The sequence below is a fragment of the Ambystoma mexicanum genome, chromosome 10, assembly GCF_040938575.1.
Source record: "Ambystoma mexicanum isolate Mex_15411 chromosome 10, UKY_AmexF1_1, whole genome shotgun sequence".
Lineage (NCBI taxonomy): Eukaryota > Metazoa > Chordata > Amphibia > Caudata > Ambystomatidae > Ambystoma > Ambystoma mexicanum.
In genome coordinates, this window is record NC_090932.1 from 605493021 (window position 1) to 605514181 (window position 21161).

Sequence of the window (21161 nt, forward strand, 5' to 3'; positions counted from 1 at the left end):
AACTGAAGAACGCTCATTAAGAGTGTGTTGCATTTACAAGTAAGGCTTTTAAAAAGATCTTAACCTTTGAGAAAAACGGTTCAGGGCAGGAAAACACGTTGGGTGATGTATCCGGTTTTGGAAATATACTGATGTATTTTAAAAAGTGATATAGGATTAGACAAGATCGTTAACATCACAGATAACTAGTATCTGCAGGAGGGGCTATAAAAGCTGTAATGCTGTGATAGTATATTCCCCTTGGGGAGATACCGGAGGGCCCTGCTGAAGCACCTACCGGTCATGCCAATACCCTGGCAGATCAGGACATTTCGATACTTGGGTATCGACATATACCACTCGGCCAAGGATGAACACAAGCACAACACGGAGCGGGCTGTGGCAGGCATTAAGAACAGCATGGGGTTTTGGTCTAGACTACCTCTGGCCATGATGGGCAGGGCGGTGCTGATTAAGATGGTGGTCCTGCCGAGACTGCTGCACTTTTTCACGAAAATTCCACACATGCTCCCCAAATGTTTTTTTGTGAAGCTTCAGTTTATGCAGGGGCTTTATTTGGCACAACTCCAGAAATACGGTGGCCCTATTGAAACTCTAAAATCCATGTGACAAAGTGGGTTTTAACCTACCGAATTTCGAGCTGTACTACCTGGCGGGGCAGCTTCAGTTTGTGGCTAGATGGTTGTCCGAAGTAGAGACAGCTGAAACCAGGCTTTTGTACAAGGACACCGCCCCCTACTTTGAGAGAGGTGGTACGGCTGCCCAAATCCATGTTGCAAGGCAGGGTGGGACTCCTGAAACTGGGTTGGGAAATATGTAACAGAACGTGGCAGGTGGTGGGAAACCCGACCCCATGCTCACCGCAGGTGCCGTTGGTAGCGCTATGCGGAGAGGACCTGCAAATGACAATAGGGATCCGTAAACATTGGGAACCGATGGGCCTTGCGACACTCAGGGATGTATGGCAAGAGGGGGAGGCACTAGACTTTAGGAGGCTAAAGGAAGAAACCGGGGTGCACATAGACCAACATATTACCTATACAAGAGTCAAACGGGTGCAGGAAAGATGGTCAGCGGTAGTGCCAACCGTGCAACCAGACAAGGTTATCGAAACAATGTAGGATATTTCGGAGGGTGGGCACGAAAATTTCCTGCATATACAAAATATTGATGACCAGGGTGGGTAAGGAGGTGCTCCAACTAAGGCGGGACTGGGAGGAGGAGGTGGGAGAACCTATACTGGATTGACAATGGGACAGAGCTCAAAGGTACCACAAGAAGGTGTCCCGTAACTCAAGGCTACAGCAGATACAGCTATACGTCACCCATAGGGCGTATATGACCCCCCAGCAGGATCGCCAAGTATGGAAACTCAGCAGTACAAAAATGCCCACAGTGCGACGAGGTGGAAGCTGGGTTGATGCATATGTTTTGGGCTTGCCCAGAGGCGAGTAGATTCTGGACAGAGATCAAGCTACACCTAGCGGAAAAGGGAATCGTACTGGAGGTGGAGTCAGTATGGGCATGCATGCTGGGGGCGTTTACTAGACCACGCAACCTGAAGTTTATTGGCAAAATGAAAGATTTGGCCTACATCCTGGCCAAACCGAGAATCGCAATGAGCTGGAAGGCTGCCCAGCGCCCCAGGATAGAGATGTGGTGGGCGGACCTCCTGAAATGGGCAGACACAGAACCGGCAGCTTGGTATGAAGCAATTAGTAGAGGAGGGGAGGAAGAAGTGGGACCCCTGATAGCGTGGAGGTAACTGGTGGCCACAATGGCAGGACCCCCGTCACCCCCCGGCAGGCCCTAGTGAAGATGATACGAGAGGTACGAGTGAGCAAGATCCGACATGCAGGCCGGCGACATGGAAACAGGGGCTCGAGTTAAGGGAGAGGGAGGGAGGAGGACGGCAATGTATGACAAATGAACATAATGAAGCAGAATTAATAAGCAAATGTCCTCAGTGTGTAACGTTTGGTGTGATTACAAAAAATAAAAATTGTTTAAAAAAAGGCTGTAATGCTGTGATGTTATCCAAATGCTTCATTTCATCTCTGCCTGAGAAAGGGAGAAATTCCATGAAAGCTCACAAAGCGAAATAAATTGATAGCCTAATTAAGGTATTGACTGTTCTTTTTCTGGATCAACATTCTATTCAACCCTTGGCTAACACGGTACAAAAACTGATATATGGGATCCATTACTCACCGTAATCTTATTTCTGATGCTTGTATCTGCTTAGATTCACATGCTGTGCATAGGCCGACATCTAGTGGAAGCTGCAGAGTATTACAATTTGTTTTTCGAAACTCAAAAAGGGGCGTCTACCTAGGGCATGCCAGTAATACTATCCCTATTGTGACGTCCACTGTACCCATGATTCCCTCACGCGTGTAGGACCCTCAGATTGTATTTTATCTGACATGAGGTAGCATGAGGAGTAGCGTGAGTAGAGAGTATCCAAGCAGATAAGACTACAAGCATCCATGCACCTTCTCTAAGAGGGGAGGAAGGGCAGGCGCATGTGAATCTAAGCAGATGCAAGCATCAGAAATAGGATTACGGTGAGTAATGTATCCATTCTGAGGCTTGTGGAATCTGCTTTGATCACATGCTGTGCATAGATTAGCGAGCAGTGTTAGGAGGTGGGATGTGAGAAGGGTCATGAGCGAACAAATGTCTTAGAACTGCTTGTCCCACTTGAGTATCTGTCTTGGAATGAGTGCCAATGCAGTAGTGCTGAGTAAAGGTGTGAATAGAGCTCCATGTAGCTGCCTTGCAAATTGTGTCAAGGGATACATTTTCAATGAAAGCCAGAGTGGCCCCAGTACCTCTTGCAGAGTGGGCCCTCGGAGTAAAAGGCAGTGTTTTATCTGAAAGGGAGTAGCAAAGTTGGATACATCTGACTATCCATTTAGAGATGGCACCTTTAGAGACGCGATCTCCTTCTCTGCCTAGAGCTAAGGAGACAAACAGTTGATCTGTTTTTCTTAGTGGTCTGGTCTTGTCTACGTAGTAGAGGACCGCTCTTCTCACATCTAGTGTGTGGAGTTTCACCTCAGCAGAGCTTTTGGGTTCTTGGAAGAAGGGCGGTAGCTCAATGGACTGGTTAACATGGAATTTTGAAATGAACTTTAGGTGAAAACCTAGGGTGAGTGCATAAAACCAGTTTATCCTTCTGTACAGTAAAGAAAGGATCCTGCACAGAGGAGAGCTTGAATTTCACTGACCCTTCTTATAGATGTAATGGCTTCTAAGAAGGCAGTTTTAAAAGTCAGGTGTTTGAGACTAACTTTATGCATGGCTTCAAAGGGAGGTCCCATGAGTTTAGCAAGCACCACATTAAGATCCCAACCTGCTGGTGGGTTAAAAATTGGAGGGTGGAATCTCTTTACACCTTCCATAAATGCCTTTACAACTGGCACTTTTTACCATGAAACCTTGCTATGGGAGGTGGTGTAGGCTGATAGCACAGCCAGGTGTACCTTAGGTGAATTAAACACTAACCCTGCATCCAGTGGGTGGAGCACATAGGTGACAACATTGGAAGCAGTACACTCAATTGGGTTGATTTGTTTATTCTGGTACCAAATAACGAATCGTTTCCACTTGTCATAGTAACAGTGCCTTGTGTTAGGTTTTCTTGACTCTTAAGATATTTATACATCTCTGGGGTAAATTGACTTCAGGAGGAGTTGGGTTGAGGATGCATGGTTTGTCCTTCGTGCTGGGAGAGTAGGTTGTACCAGCACAGGCGTTTGATGGGGGTCACACACCGCCAGTCTGCGTAGGTGTGGAAACCATGGTCGTCTCGCCCACATAGGAGCAACCAGGATGAGCGTCACTGATTCCCTGTGTATCTTGTTGACCACCTTCCTCATCAGAGGGGTTGGTGGAAAAGCATAGGCAAATATCCCTGACCAATTCAACCATAGAGCATTCCCCTTGGAGCCTGGCTGGGGGAACCTGGATGCGAAGTCTGGGCATTGACTGTTTTCGACTGTGGCAAATAGGTTTATAGTGGGGAAACCCCACTGAGAGAAGAGATCTACGACTTTTGTGTAGTCGCCACTCGTGTTCCTCTGGGAGGGTTTCTCTGCTCAGAGCGTCTGCTAGTGAATTGAGATCCCCTGGAACATGTTGGGATGACAAGTAAATCTTCCGTCTGAGTGCCCATTTCCAAATTTTCTGGGCAAGCTTGGACAGATTTGGGGAACGAGTGCCCCCTCGTTTGTTTGAGTAAAACATTGCTGTCGTGCTGTCTGTTAGGATCTGCACTGACAGTTTGGATAGGAGGGTTTTGAATGCCCGAAGCGCTCCGAAGACTGCCAGAAGTTCTAGCAGAGTGATGTGGTTCTGAGCCACTGTGTGAGACCAGAGACCCTGAGCTGTGTGGTGAAGGTAGTGAGCTCCCCACCCTGCTAGGGAGGCATCTGTTGTGACGACGGCCTTTATCTCTGGATCGTAGAAGGGTTTCCCCTTTGCAAGATTCTTTTTTGGCCACCAGCGAAGACTCTGTACTAATGTTGGCGAAACAACCAATTGCCTGAGACTACAGTTTCGCAAACCATTCCTGCATGGGTCGCATGGGGCGCAGGCGTGCGTGGGGAAACAGGTAAATGTAAGATGCCATCATGCCTAGCAAAAGCATCACTTTGCGCACCCTTATTTGGCAACCGGCCTGATATTGAGGAATTTGCAGCAACAGATTTTGAATTCTTTCCACTGATGGAAAGGCCATCCCCCTCTTGGGTGTCCAGGATAGCTCCTAGGAACTGTTTTGAGGTGCTTGGCACTAGGCTTGATTTTTTCTCATTGATCGAGAAACCCAATTGGAAGAGGAGGTCAATTGTTCTTTGAATGTTTAGTCTGCAAATTAGGGGGGACTCCCCTGTAATGAGCCAGTCATCTAGGTAAGGGTACACTGGGATTGCCTCCCTGCGTAGGTGCGCCGCCACCACCGCCAGTACCTTGGTTAATACCCTTGGAGCCGAGGCTATTCCAAAGGGCAGCACCTTGAACTGGTAGTGCTGGCTGTATCTTGAATCATTTGTGCGCTGGGAACATTGAAATATGAAAATAGGCATCTTTCATATCCAATGTTGCCATGTAATCCCCTTTTTTAGTACAGGGATTACCTCTTGGAGTGTAGTCATGCAGCATTTTTGTGGCTCGACATACTTGTTTGCAGGGCGCAAGTCTAATACTGGGCGCATCGTTAGATCTTTTTTTGGCACAAGTAGGTTGAATAAATACCCCTGTTTACCTGGTTGCCCGGGACGAGTTCTATTGCGTCCTTTGCAAGTAGAATAGCGATCTCCTCGAGGAGGATTTTCTGGTGCTCCAAGGAGTGTACTCTGTCTTGGAGAATGGTCGCGGGGGCGTTCTAGTAGCTCTATACAGTATCCTGCGGACACTGTTGCCAGCACCCATCTGTCCGAAGTGATCCCTTCACATGCATGGGTGAAGGTGGAAATGCGCCCCCTACTGGGGATGCATGGGAAGGGACCCGGAGCGGAACGTCACTGTTAACTGGGTGGCGTACCACCTCTGCCGGGCTGGCTCTACCCCTAGTGCAGCCCCTGCGCTGACCTCTGGTGAAACCTTGTGTTGCCTGGGACTGATTGTTGCCCCATGAGGTTCCCCGATTTTGATAGTTGGAACCCCTCTGGGAGCCTTGGCCGCGAAAGCGACAAATTATTATTTCCCCTCTGACCTGAGGGCTTATTTGTCAGTTGGCTGAGAGATTTTAAGGTCTCGTATTTGTCCTTTGCCGTCTTTAGTGCCTCTTCCACTGCTTTGCCGAATAGAACGTTGATGAGCGTTGCTTTGGTCTCAGGTTTGAACCCTGACTGTCTTAGCCAAGCATGGCATTTTATTACTGTGCCTTCGGCTATCAATCTTCCAGCATTGTCTGACGCATCAAAGACACGGACCTTCCGTCTGCTGCAATTTGGGCTAACTGGCCATTTAGTGGTCCAAGTACAGAGGCTACTAGAGCAGCTACTTCTTCCCATTGATGGCAGTTATAGCTTGCTAAAAGAATGGTGCTGTTAGCAATACGTGCCTGGTAGGCTGACGTGGAGGCAACTTTCCTACCCAGAGCGTATATTCTTTTGCTCTCTTTATCGGGAGGTGCTTCGGAAGAAGCAAGTGGTGTACCTGCCCTCTTTCTGGTAGTTGTTGCTACGAGGGAGTCGTTGCCCCCTAATGTACATGGGATCAGAGGGTGCAGCGCGGAATAATTTTTCCACTCGTGGATTGACTGCATGAGTAAGATTAGGGGTTACCAGCGAGGGATCGATTTTAATATGGGGATAGCCTGGGTAATTGCTCTTCTGTCACCTAAAATTTCCTCCGCGAAATCTTTATCTTCTTGGGCTCCTTGTAAATCTATTTGGAAATTAGCTGCTGCTTTAGCTAGTACCTCATTTTCTATCAGTGAGTCGTTCACAGGGGGGTCTTTATGAATAGGAGAGTCGAGATTGTAGGCTTCCGCCTCATCTTCCCCCTCCTCTTCCTGGTCCTCATCGACCCCATAGTAAGAAACCCCTGTCTGGTTTTCCAGCATATGTGTTTCCGTCTCCTCGCCATAAGACTCTGGATGGTAAGGTTCAATTAGCAAAGGGTCTGAAAACGAACCCTGCGCTGCAGCCTCAGAGTGGAGCCTTTTAATAGGGGGTTGAGAGGGCTTGGACCCCGAAGGGGCAGAGGTAGCTGGAGTGCTGGCAAAGCTCTGGAAATAATTAGGGTCTTTCTCGTAGAAGTCTGCCATAAATGACATTCTCCTCATTACCCTATGAAAGTCCGCAGAATTCTATTCTCTTGAACTAGGAATGACTACAGGATCTTAATCCTCTTCCTCCATGCCCATATCCTGAGCAGTGGGAGGAACAATCTTTACCTTGGTGACAGGGTCAAGGACCTTGGATTTTTCTAAAGATTTAGGGGCTTTTTGGTTTTCCTTTTGAACATGGTGTTGAGGGTTTTTTATATTGTTTTCCCCCTTACCATGACTAGAGGAATATTTTCCTGAACTCTTAGGGGTCTCCGAGGACTTGACGCCTTGCGTTGAGATTCAGAGGTGGCTTTCGACACATCGTGTCTCGGCTCGGAGGTGGTACGAGATTCGGAAGTCTTGGAAGAGGGGCGTCGAATCTCGGGAGTAGACGATGAACGTGCTACTTGGGGGAAGAGGTCGTAATAGTCTTCTGACGACCGGGCCTCAATGACTTTTGGTAGGAACAAGTTACTTACCTGTAACTGTTCTCCAGCATGGGTCTGGCATGGATTCACATGCTCATGAATATTGCCCGTCAGGCTGGGAATCCTCGGTAAAAATCAGTATCAGTTTTGTTTATGATCCGTCTTTCTCAGTAGTAACCAATCACTGGTCTCTGGGTCATACTGCCCCCAACCAATGACTGCCCTCTCCCTAAGCCCTGCCTCTGGCAGCCATCTTCAGATTTGGTAGCACGCAAAGTGGCAGTATGACCAAGTGAAGAGCCGTAGAGGGGCTGGAGGGAGGGTTCGCATGTGAATCCATGCCAGACCCATGCTGGAGAACAACAGTCACGGGTAAGTAACTTGTTCCTTCTCCAGCATGGGGTCTGGCATGGATTCACATGCTCATTAATATAAGACGACATAGCAGTACACATGCACAACCACGGGAGGTGGCAAGGCTCAACATTAAGCATTACATAAAACTCAACATTAAGCATCTCTTAACTCCCCACCAGGCTCACCTTAAGCGAACAGGTTGCGCAGCACTTCCTGGCCGACTCTGGACTCCTCCCTGGAATCCCAGTCGACGCAGTAGAATCTCCTGAAGGTGTGCATCGATCTCCACGTAGCAGCCCTGCAGATGTCCAGCAGGGGCACACCAGACAAGAACACCGTGGTAGCAGCAATCGCTCTGGTTGAATGGGCTCTCGGACGGCCGGTTTGCCAACCGATGACAATGCATGATGCAGCCGGAGAGCCATCTGGAAATGGAAGCCTTCGAGAGAGCCTTCCCTTGGTTCACAGGTCCAAAGTTCACAAACAGCTGTGATGTCTTCCGAAAACTCTTCGTTCGGTCCACGTAGAACTTCAGCGCGTTAGCCACATCCAGCGAGTGCAAAGTCCTCTCGGCCAGAGACTAAGGCGACGGGAAGGAAACCGGTAGCACGAAGGGCTCGTTGAGGTGGAAGTCCGACGGCACCTTGGGCATAAACAAGGGGTGCGTCCTCAGCACCACCCTCGTGTCGTGAAAAGTCAAGTATGGAGGCTTGCAGGATAGGGCCTGGATCTCTCCCACTCGCCGTGCGGAGGTGATGGCCACAAAAAACGCAGTCTTCCACAACAGGAATTTCAGCGGCGCCGAATGCAGGGGCTTGAATGGCGCCCCCATGAGCCTGGTCAGCACCACGTCACGTTGAGTTCCCACGCCAGGGCAGGGGCCTTCACCGGCGGGAACGATCGGAAGAGTCCCTTCATAAATTCCTTTACCAGGCGATGGGACCACAAGGACACCCGTCCTGTGGTTCTGGTGTATCGGGAGATCGCAGCCAGATGCATCTTGATGGAGGCGTGAGCCAGTCCAGCCTTGGCCAGCGACAGTAGGTACCGCAGCACTTGAGGGGCCGTAATCCATAGAGGGTTAATCTTCTGTGCATGGCACCAGACAGAGAACCTCTTCCACTTATGTCCATAGCAGTTGAGGACACCCTGGCTTTTGCAAGGATCTCTCTGCAGTCAGCCGGGATATCGTACCCTCCAAACTCTAGCGCTGCAGGAGCCAGGCCTGCAAGTTCAGCGACTCCGGGTCGTGATGAAGTATGGCGCCTCCTTCTCTGGAGAGGAGATTCGGGCCGCCGGCAGCTTGACTGGTGGGGACGCTGACAAGTCCAGAAGGTCCAGGAACCAGATCTGCCTCGGCCACGCCAGTGCGACCAGGATCATCCTGCACCGGGACCTCTTGAGCTGGTTGACGAGTCAGAGCAGCAACGGCAACGGCGGGAACGCATAAAGGAACAGGCCTTCCCAGGGGAACGAGAAAGCATCGCCCATGCTCCTCGACTGAGGGATCCTGCTGGCGAACCTCTGGCACTTGGAGTTCGTCGCTGTCGCGAACAGGTCGGTCTGGGGTTTTCCCCATCGTCGGAAGAGTCGATCCACTTGATCCTGACGTAGTTCCCACTCGTGGCACGAGCGCAGCTCCCTGCTGAGTGAGTTGGCGATGGTGTTTTTTATCCCTGCCAGATGAAAGGGCACCAGAAACATCCCTTAGGGGACGGCCCAATGCCACAGATCCTGGGCTTCCTTGGAGAGGGCTGGGGATCTGGTTCCTCCCTGCTTCCGGATGTAGAACATCGTGGTGGTGTTGTCGGTGAAGATTCTCACCACCTTGCCCTTGAGGGACGGGAGAAAGGACCTGAGGGCCCAGAACACTGCACGGAGCTCCAGGATGTTGATGTGGAGCGTCTTCTCCTCCGGGAGCCAGAGGCCTCTCGCGTGAAGTTCTCCGGTGTGCGCTCCCCACACTTCCAGGGAAGTCCAACCGGGGGGTGATCTTGAACCATAACTCCCTGTCGTAGCGGGGCCACGATCACAAGGGCGTTGGCCGCCTTAATCGTTGTTGCCGCCGACGAGATAACTCGTCCCATTGCGCCCAGCTTCTTCCCTTCGCCGTCCGGCGGGGAAGTTGACATTGAGACCGACGCCCCCCCGCTTTCTTCTTGGCCACCGCTGAGACGACAGTCTGGGGTAGGTTGTGCCCTAAGGCACAGAAGTGCCGCGTCGGGGGTCCTGGTGTTTCTCGTACCGATCCTTCTTGGCAGGCGTCGTAGAAGGGTTCTTGAGAAGGGTGAGACCCTCGTCCCAGATGTCATCCAGCAGAGGCACGGCGAGGACTGACTTCCTCCTGGCCTTGCCCCGTTGGTAAAGGAAACCTTCCTTCTCCTCGGGGCAGAGCTGAAAAAGCTTGGTTGCCCTGGCGATCATTGCGTGGAAAGATCCGATCTCATCGGACGGGGAGGCCCGGGGTGGTGATGGGAGCTCCATCCAGTCATCACCACCGTCGTCGTCGGTACCCGTTGCGGATGACACGGGAACAGACGCAGGGACGGGGGACGTGGGTAAAGGCCGAGCAGGCTGCGAGGGCTGAGAAGGCGGGGCTGGGTGGATACGTCTTCTCTTGTTCGGGGGGCTTCCCGGCGGGACTGACTCTGGTTCCTCTGCCGGACCTGGTACCAGGTCCTCTGTCGGTGGTAAGGGCTATCTCGTCCTTATCTCTGAACATAAGGATAGTAACGCCTACAAAATGGCCACCGAGTTATCATGCGGCTCCGGAAGCGACGGCTTACTAGGACCCTTGCCAGTGCCGCCGTCACTCATCGTCGAGGCCCTCTAAGACTTCTGCCAACTCCTCCTCAGATGTGTCCGTTTTCCACAATGGCCACCGGCCCCCCACCCCTCTTTTTCCGCCGGGGTCTTCACAGGGGTCTTTACGATAGGTCTGAAAGAGGCTTCCCTCCGCGGAGGCAGGGAGACTATGGGCCCGGAGGTCGCCTCCACTGGTGTAGCCTCCACAGGCTGCGCCAGAGCCGCAGCGACTCCCTCGATAGAGGCCTTGGCCAGGTGAATCTATGCCTTTACTGCCTTAGGCGCGTTTGAGGCCTTCACCTTGGGGGGAGGGTCACCGCCTCGCACCCCCTCGGCCGAATCCCTCGAGATCGATCAGGGCCTCTCCAGAGGCTTACCCGGGTTCTCGGATATCCTCTTCCCCGAACCAGAGCGTTGGCTCGTGGTTGATGGTGCCGGGGAAGGTGCGCCCTGCCTGGCAGCCGAAGAGCCCGACTGTTCGGCGCTTCCGGTCCCAGCGGACTCGTGGTGCTTTGCCTTGTGTTGGGCCCCCGTCGCCAGGGTGCCCTCACAGGACCTAGAAGACCGCTCTTCATCTTCTCATCTGACGGACTCCTTCCTTCCAGCCGTTGGAGGGACGAAGGTGTCGGTCCCTGATGGTCCGTTCCGACATGTTCCTCCAAAACGCACAGTCCTTCTCCACGTGCGTTTTGTCCTCATGAAGGCAGTAGAAACATTTTGAATGCTACACATTCTGTAGCTGGCATCCAGGACAGACCCTGAACAGCTTTCCGGGCGTCGAGCTTCCTTTCTCCTGGGCCATGTTCGGGTAGGCCGCAGAAACTTCTGGAATCCTCCAAGAAGCGTAACTCGACAAAATCTTCACCCTTGAGGGGCGTAGAAAAATCCAAAACGGATCCCCGTTAATCAGATGTAGAGACGGTGGAGCTTGAGGCTCTATTTGACCGAAAAATGAGAAATTCTCTTTGAAAAACCGCAAAAACGCAGCAAAAGCTTGAGAGCTAAGCACGAGGACTCCCAACACTTGAGCGTGCGGTAAAAATCAGAAGATGGCTGCCAGAGGCGGGGCTTAGGGAGAGGGCAGTCATTTGCTGGGGGCAGTATGGCCCAGAGACCAGTGATTGGTTACTACTGAGAAAGATAGATCAGAAACGAAACTGATTTTTTCTTTACCGAGTATTCCCAGCCTGACAACGGGGAATATTCATGAGCATGTGAATCCATGCCAGACCCCATGCTGGAGAAATGTGGCACCTTTCCCAACCGTGGACGGTGGTTTGTCGTGAGGCGAACGTGACCGGGAACGCCCAGAGGACACAGATTCAGTGGACCGCTCTCTCGATGCCTTTCATTGCCGATCGCTCGACATACGTGTCGAATCTTGGCTGGGGCTAATGTGCTTGGTGGAAGTGGTGTGTGTTGCGCTTATGCCGCCGGGTGTTGTCTCCATAACTGAACCGCTGGTCAGTCCTCTGAGGTCGGGGGCTTGCGCGTGGGTGTCTGAAGTCACCCCTGTGCCCTCGCTGTCCGATACGGCAGCATTGCTGCCATTGCTGAAGGATCCCACGGCATCCATGGCCTCTAGCTGCCTTGCCTAGTGGGCCCAGCGCCTCGTCGAGCGGTCCTTGAGGGTTTTTGGCTTGAAGAACCTACACGCTCTACAGGTAGCCTCGGAACGGTCTTGTGGGAGACACTCGTTACATGTATTGTATTTGTCCACGCAGGGAAACTTCCTGTTACACTTTGGGCAGAATTTCAAGGGAGTACTCTCCATATGTTACTAATTGGCAGCGGGGGGTATATGTAGGAAACAAGTGTATGACCACCCCCCACTCTCCATACTTGCCTGGGGCCGATGCCAGAGGCCTTCCGAGGCCCAAAGTCCGTCGTGGAGTCTCGACAGCTGTTTTCCTCGATCTCGATTCACCGATATCGTTCTTCGGCGTAGGGAGGGAGAGACAGGGAAATATTGTAATAATATTGATAAATGGTTAAAGCAAAGGGAACTCTGTGAAATGCTTCCGACAAGTATGGCGGGAACTCGAAAAGGGACATCGACAGGGCGTGCCAGTAATACTATCATTAGTGTGACGTCTACTGTACCCATGGTTCTTCGCACGTCGAGGTCCCTCAGATTGTTTTGTTTCTGACATGAGGAAGCATGAAGTGTAGCTCGAGTACATTTCCAATAAAGCAGAGATTAGATAAAGCCAGAGAAACATCTATGCACCTTCTACTCCAGAGGAAGGGTGGGCGCATGTGAATCTAAGCAGATACAAGCATCAGAAATACGATTACAGTGAGTAATGTATCCCTTCTGAGGCTTGTGAATCTGCCTAGATCACATGCTATGCAAATTTGAATCTAGCTGTGCCCTGTGGCTGTATTGTGCTATTCTGTCCAGTTGTTCCTGTCTTGTTCCGCATCTTCTGCTACCCCTATGCTCTTCTCTCACTCCCTTCCCCCCACTCCCTATCCTCTTCCCCCCTCTTCCACATCACCTATGGTGCTCTCCATTTCTGCTATCTTCTCTAACCATTTCTACATTGATTATCCTACCCTTCTAACTAAGTCTGGTAGGAAGAAGTTGACAAAGGACATCTTGGTCTCCCTATCTCTGACACCTACACCAGCGCATCCTCCAGACAGACCCTCATCGACATCCTGTTTGCCGTTCCTTCGCCAGACCTTTGGACTCCTTGTATGGTCTCTGTGTGCTCTTTCTCTTCTTCACCCATTAATGGTGGCAACCGATCGGAGGCCCTCCTGGACCCCTTCCACTCCTTTAAAGTAATCATTGATGCCTACCTGAATGACACCGTCCTGGTCCAAGGCCCTCCGGCCAACCTTCACTTTGAGATTTGCACCACGCGCATCATCAACTTCCTTTCTTCCTTCCTTCTCCTGCTGTGACCTCGTCTCTGGCTTCCTTGCCTCACATCTCTGCCTCCTACTTGGCTAGCTTGCCCTCTTACTCTTCTGCCCCTCGCCCCCTCTGGCTCCTACACCTCAGCAGGGCGTACCTCTGATTTGTACCCCCCCCCCCCAAGGTTGACAACCTTCTCCATATGACGACTCAACTCTCACCCAGCTGTCTAACACTCCTCTGACATCTGCAGTCTCCTGGAACAACTGGACCTCGATGTCCTCAGCCTCACTGAGACATGGTTTACGGCCAGCTCTGTCACAAGCTTTGAAACTCTCCTCCCTGATGGCTACAAGATTCTCTCTGCGCCCAGATCCAACCATCCTGGTGGTTGTGTAGCCTTGATCTTCCTGGAGTGGATTGCTGTCTCAGACTCCAATGCAGGCCTACTACTCCTTTGAATGCCTTGTCTGTAGGCTCTCTGCTGGCCACTCTCTCATCATTGCGTCCATCTATCGGCCACCTGGTCAGACTTCTGCTTTCCTCTGCGAGTCGGCTGACCTCTCACCTCCCTCCTGGCCTCGACCACTCAACAACTCCTCCTTGGAGACCTCAACTTTCAGTCTTTCTATTCTTCCCTCTGGCCCAACTCACTTCAGAGCAGCCAGAAGGATGGAAGCTGCTCTCCTGAACATCCGTGAAGACCTGCTCTCCAACCTTGATTTTAATCTCCCGTCTGTCCTCATCCTACTCCATCTCTCTTGTCAACCTTGACATCCAGCTCAACCACCTGCAATGCCCTGGGTATCACTGATCAGTCTCAGGCCTGACAACCCTCCCTCTCCAACTGACCCTCCCAGATCCAACTTGGGTCCTTCTTTCTTCTATCTCACTCTCCACTTGTGGTGTTCCCCAGGAGACTAACCTCTCCCTGGCTTTTCAGCCAATACCTGGCACCCCTCGCCCACCGCATTGCTGCTCTCTACTCCAACTTTCAATGCCATGTGGATGACAAGTTCGTTTTCAGGCTCCCCTCTGCCACCTCTTGGTCCCTCTATCATCCCTCTATCATCTCTGACTGACTAATCCAGGAGTGGTCTGCAACCAATTACCTCTGCCTTAATGCCAATAAGACAGATACTTCTCATCAGCACACCTGCACCTTAGTTTCCTGTCACTTTCTGGAAGGCCTCTCTTGGCCCTCTCCCTGCTCCCACCTGAGGCTAAGAACCTCGTGGTCATCTTCAACTCCACGCTTTCCCCTTCTCAACACATCTCTGACATCTACAAGAAGTCACACTACCAACTACACCTCCTCCTCAGAGGTATTCTTTTCCTCTCCTTCTGCCAGAAGCTCAGTGTCTCTAGAGCTCTGGTTCTCTAGGCTGGACTATTGCAACAACCTCTTTCTAAATCTGCCTGCTACTACTCTCTGCCCTTTGCAATTAATCCCGAACTGGACTGCGAGACTTGTCCTTGGTCTCAAGCCCAGGGATCGTAGCTCTCCAGCCCTGAAATCTCTTCATTGTCTCCCAGTGGCTGCAAGGATTAAGTTGAAGACCCTTTGCATTGTCCACAAGGCCTTCTGGGGCCTGGGTCTGCAATACCTTCAGTTTATGGTCTTTTCATCGCCAATAATGCATCGAAAAGACAATCCATCGACTGAAATGCATCGAATGTTCTTTGTACATATTCCTCGAATACAGGAATGGGCAAATTTCAATGGATATGTACTTCTAAATGTAAAAAAAAAAAAAAAAATAAGCATTTCCATACATTTATTTTTGACGTTAAAATGTTAAATGGTGCTGTCCAGTGCTGCAATTACAGCACTGGCCAGCTCCTTTTAACGTGTTACTGTTTATTGTATATTGGGGGTCCCGTCCCCCAACACCCCCACACACACACCCCTAACCTAACCCTTAATCTAACTCTAGCCCATTGAAATTAACCATCTAAATGTATTCGATGGAAAAGCAATTCAATGAGTACATTTTCGATGGAAAGTCCAGATACCAATACCTTCAACTCTCCCTTCGGAAATACCTTCCTATTTGTAGCTCTTCTCTCCTCCAACTCCCTCAGGGTCAGTCGCTTCTCCAAGCAACAAGTTGGTGGTAGATCTAGTACAGCCTCCCTGCCTCTATGAAACTTGAGGATAACCACCTTTGGTTCCGGAAGCACCACAAGACCTTTCTCTTTGCTTCTGCCTTCTCTCGTCCTTTCCCCTGCTGATCTCCGTTTCTGCACTGGGCAACTGGCTACCCTCCGATTTCTGGCCCAGATCCCTGTCCACCCAGCTGCATACCCACACTGCCTCCTGGCAACCATTGCACTTGGGTCTGTATCTGCAACCCTACAGCCATGGGCATAATTTTAGGGGGGACAGGGTTGTTTGTCCCCCTCTCCCCCACCAACTTTCATGACAAGCCATTTTTCACCCATTCATTTGGCTGGGGCACCTTTTCTTCAGATGTCATGTCCCCCCCAACATTTTCAGCAAAGTTACTCCACTGCCTACAGCCCCCTTACTTGCACTTAATGACCCCCGTTGTCTGCGCTTAATTCTTGCACTTGCCACCTGCTGGCCGCACTACCCGTTTTGCTCACATGTTCAGCACTTTCCACTCCTCCCCGGCCCTTTGCAATTTCCGTCTCCCCTGCAATTGCGCGTTCTCAAAGTCACTGGGCCTAGTAAGATCGATGTTTTGTCTTCCTTGTACCCCCTCCTGTGTCTGTTGCGCCTTGAAACACTTGTGTATGGGCACAATGTAAATAAAATATATTCGATTAGCAAGCAGGGTCTGGAGAAGGTGGTGAGTTATGTGAAGGTACAGCAGCAAATAGATGTTTTAGAACCGCTTGTCTTGTTAATCTGCTTTAGAATGAGTGTCAATGCAGTAGTGATGAGTAAAGGTATGTATGGTGCTCCATGTTGCTGCTTTGCAAATGGCCTCCAGCGGGACGTTTGCAATAAATGCCAGAGTAGCTCCTGAGTGAGCTCTTGGTGTGAAAGGCAGAGAGTCTTGTTTGATGAGTAGCAGAATTGCATGCACTTCACTATCCATCTGGAGAGGTTTTTGGAAATGTGATCCCGCCCTTCCCTGCCAAGTGCCATGGAGACAAACAGTTTGCTTGTTTTTTGTAGCAGTCTTGTTTACATAGTAAAGGACCAACCTCCTTACATCTAGTGTATGGAGTTTTTTACTCAGCTGAGCTTGAAGGGTTTTGAAAGAAAGCTGGTAGTTCAATGGACTGGCTAACATGGAACTTCGATATGAACTTAGGTGAAAACCTAGGCTGTGTTCTTAGTACCAACTGGTCTGTATGTAACAAAGAAAGGTTCTTGCACGCACAAAGCTTCCAATTCACATACTTTTCTTATGGCAGTGATAGCCACCAGAAAAGCTGTCTTATATGTAAGGTGTTTAAGGCTGGATTTATGCATAGGCTTAAGGGGTGTCCCATGAACTTTGCAAGTACTACATTTAGGTCCCATCCTGAAGGTGGGTTTGAAATGGGGTGTAAAGTCCCTTTACTCCTTCCATGAATGCCTAATGACAGGGACTTTCCACCAGGACACATTGCTTTGAGAAGTGTTGTACGCGGATAGAGACGCTAGGTGAACCTTGGAGTTCAATACTAGCCCAGAGTCTAGTAAGTGGAGCAAGTAATGAATAATGTATCATGGAGGGTGGCGCTGTGGAAAGCCCAAGATGGCTGCTTAGCCCTCGAGCTCCGTGTGGGCCTGGCTGACATCTGCTTGCATCTGCGTTTGTCTATGTCTAGTACACACATTCTACAGCTGGGCTGCTGCCCCTCGGTGATGGGCTGCAGTCTGCGAAATTCTGGCTCGAATCGGACTCTGGAAGCCCGTGAACAGGCCTCCTCCTGCAGCGGCCTACAGCCTTGTTGAGGCCGCGGCGCTGGCCCGGCTCTTGTCCCCTCCTCGCTGAGGTCTGGCGCACTGAGCAGCGGCGGGAGGTGAGGCGCAAGTTCTGTGTACTCCGCCCATCCCTCCAGGAGCCCTGTTGGGCTGTGCGTGGCCCGATCGGGGCACTGTGCCTGCGCCGTTGGCCGTGGCCGCCCCCCCTGGGCGAGCCGCGCTACGAACAGTTTCCTGCTGGGGCCGTCGCGGGAGCAGCCCTGGCCCCCTTCCTTCATAAGGTGTGGATCCTCCACCGCCGACCCACAGGGGGTGGCTGTGCGGCGGCTGAGCTGCGAGGCTGATCCAGCGGGTCTAAAGGACGAGTGGGACTGCGCCATTCAGGTGAGGTGCGGGGGAGGGGTCCCGCTCTGGACGGCCGCGGCGCCCCCCCCCTGCTTCTTCCGCTTTCCCCGCTGCTCATCGGGGGCCACGGGGCCCATACACACTCCGGATCTGGCCAGGAGCTTGGCCTACGTGCATTGGAGTGAGGGCCGCGGGAGGATCCCTAGGAAGGCACCTTTCACGCCCGCGCTCCCTGCGGTCTGGAGTTTGCACCTTCCCGCTGCATTATTGTGGCATGTACAACACAGAGGACAAAGAACCCAACCAGTGGAAAATACACATACTGTTCCCACATATATAAATCAAGCTCCCGAATCGGCTATACTGTGGGGTCAGTGAACATTCTGAAGCATATCATAGCGACCTCCGTGCCTCCAGAGACGCTCTCCGACCACTCCTCAAACCTACTGTCATTTGGCAGATCAGCCATTACAATGGACAATATGGCAATTTAGGGGGAACTTCAGTATAACCCTAGTGGGCCCTGTGAACACTAAACGCCTGCCTCCATTTTACACCTGATATACAGTGTCTGGGCTCCTCGTGGAGCGAGGATTGGCGGATTGGTCCCTTAACCCCTGCCTGCGCTGGGACGTGCCCCCCTGAAACACAACTTCTGCAACTGGTGGCCCCCAGGGGCCGGCGCCCTCCCTCTTCTGGACCCAGGGGCAGCCCCATGCTAGCACACTGGCTGTGGCCATCTTGACCCTATCTCTACTGGAACCTACCTCCTCTGCTGTCAGTGGGATACCAACATCTGCCCTCTGGCCCCTCTGGCCCCACGGTCCATGGGCCATGCTCCCTCCCTCAGTGTCTACAGTTTTGGTCTGCGCCACTCCTGGAGCTGAATCCACAATGCCAAATAAGTCCAGGGGGACCTCCAAGGGGGGGGGGGCCATGGATAAATTAGCCAGAGCTGTCCCGAGAGGAGAGGGGGTCGTGACTCACCCACACAGGGGGAGCAGGAGGTTGAACGTCATCCCACTGCCACGCCCCCTGATCTGACTACACTCAAGGAATTGATGGCTAAACATTTCGCTTCCTTTCACGAGAAATTAGATGACATCAACGCCAATGTCGCCTCTTTAAAGACACGGATGGATCAGGCGGGGACCAGGATTACTGATGCTGAGAATCGGATATCTGCAAATGAGGACGAAATACATGTATTACAGAATACTGTTGCCTCCCTGTCGCGCGACATGAAGAGTGTACGAGCAAAGTGTGACGACCTTGAGTCGCGCTCTCGCAGAAATAACCTACGAATTATAGGGGTCCCTGAGAGTGCTCTTAAGGGGCGCATGGAGGATGCCGTGGAGACATTACTCAAAGATCTGCTGGGAAACCCTGCTCTGTCACCATACTTCACCGTTGAGCACGCTCACCAAGCTCTGTCACCAAGGCCCAAGCCGGGTGACTTCCCCAGGCCCATTATAGCCAGGATTCTCAACTATCGGGACAGAGATCTCATCCTCCACCTCTCACATGAGAAGGGAGACCTGCGCCTTGATTCACACACTATTAGGATCTTTCCAGACTTCTCGGTAGCGGTGCAGCAGGAGAGGCACCAGTTCATCGGAGTCAAGAAGCTGCTTAGAGAACGCAATGTTCCGTACGCTATCCTATTCCCAGCACGCCTCAAAATTACACACAATGGCAAACTGTACTTCTTCACTGTCCCGGAAGAAGCAGTGAAATTCATTGAGGTGCATCTACCACTGTCCAACCCAGTAGGGGACCTCGCCAACGACAGCTAATCAAGTGAGACACTACCCGGAAGAAATCTACCTTTCTAGTAAATCAGAGAGTCGGAACGTACCCATGGCAACAATGTACTGCAAATTCAGCGAACCAGGCTCCATCAGCACCCGATCGGGCTGAGATCCGGCCCGGGTACGGTCGACACTGATCTTCTGGCCCCAAGGGGCGTCGAACTGGCCATGAACCCTAGACGCCTCTTCAGTCCTGTCTCGCCTGCAACGGCCAGCTAGTAATGGGAACCTGTTTTAGGATCCGTCCATCGCAGAACTTCCCTCTGACAGCCCTCGCTGTCCTACATATTATGCTACGAGTCGCCCACACGGCAACAGCACACCTTACTGCAATTGCAACATTCATGTTTTGTTGGTTGTCACTGTTTTTTGGCCCCTGTTGGGCACTGGAAGAGACGTATCCCTGTTGGGGTTCGCCCGCCGACCTCTACTTCTTGGGGAGAGCCGGTCTAATTGGTGACGCCTGCATTGGGGGTGGGGGATCTACACTGCTAGTTGGGGGTGGGCAGTGAGGGCGGGGGGTGGTACTGTTGGGGACTGGAGAAATGTTATTGTAAAAGGCAGGGGCAGAAGGCGACACACTGGGGCATCTGCATTCGAGATGGCCCGGTCTCACATCTAAATTGCGGCAGCGGTGGTGGGATGTGCATTGGACCTCAGAGATGCATATAACTGCGATGTTTAGGAGCACTTGGGGATTGAATAGCTGTGCCGGGGCTCCAGAGGCTGTGGCACATCTTGGTAGTCATGGGCGCAAGTATCACCTATGCAAGAAATGCACTCCATGGGCTCTTTGTCTAAGTGTATAGTATTTAGATCATTAAAATGCCGGTCATGATAATGTCCTGGAATGTGCGGGGCCTAAGCAATTACACCAAGGGTCGCAGGATTATGGCATATGCCAGCAGGCACGGCTGCAAAATATTGCTCCTGCAAGAGACATTCCACAGGCCCACTGGCAGGAGTATAGCGCCAACCTGGGGGCCTCACAGATTTCACCTCATATTCCACACGTGCGAGAGGAGTGTTGACGTTGATCCATAAGTCACTTAAATTTGTCCTACGCAAGAGTTACATAGACCCTGAGGGGAGATATACTGTGTTGCACTGCGCCATTGCCAACACAGACTATTTGTTGGTGAACACCTATGGCACTAATATTGATTCTCCCAAATTTATTTGGTGGTATCCATACTGCTGGGGTACGTGGGAGTGCCGATCATCTGGGGTGGGGATATGAACTTCATTCTTGATGCATGTTGGACAGGACTGGTACAGCTACCAGGCTCCTGCCAGGCGCAGCGCTTAGACTTCTGACCCACTGCGCGACATTCACGATGCATGGAGGGCTTTACATCCGCATACGCGGGAATATACTTATTCATCAGCGCATGACAGTTCCTCCAGGATCGATCTGCTTCTATTATCCGGCCCTTTGTTGGGCAGGGTCGTGGAATCATGTATACTTGCACGCACACTGTCTGACCACTCACAGATTTCAATATCCCTAGAACTGGGAATACCGGCTCCCACCATCAACACATTGCGCTTCAAATCAGCCGCCCTGCAGGACATTGTCTTCAGGGCGGATATCCTCGCTGATATTCAGTCCTACTTCGAGCACTATTTGCCACAGGCCACCACCCTGGGGTCCGTTGGGATGCCTTCAAAGCCTTCATTAGGGGGGGCATCCATCTCTAGAGCCACCCTGTCCCGCACTAAAACCAAACTACGGGACCTGGAGCGAGCCCATCCGGCCTCTGTCGACCCTGGTGTCCTCTCCCAGATCAGTGAGGAGCTCAAGACCTTCAATGAGCAGGCCAATAGGGAAGTACAGTACTTCAGCTGGCCACAGGCTGCACGGAAATACGGCGAGGGTGAC

General features: G+C 51.6%; 1 protein-coding gene across 1 annotated transcript in view; it reads right to left on the minus strand.

Moving 5' to 3' along the window:
- Positions 1-21161, minus strand: part of CUL3 (cullin 3) — a 1420631-nt gene that overhangs the window by 889725 nt on the left and 509745 nt on the right. The gene's annotated exons all lie outside the window — the stretch shown is intronic.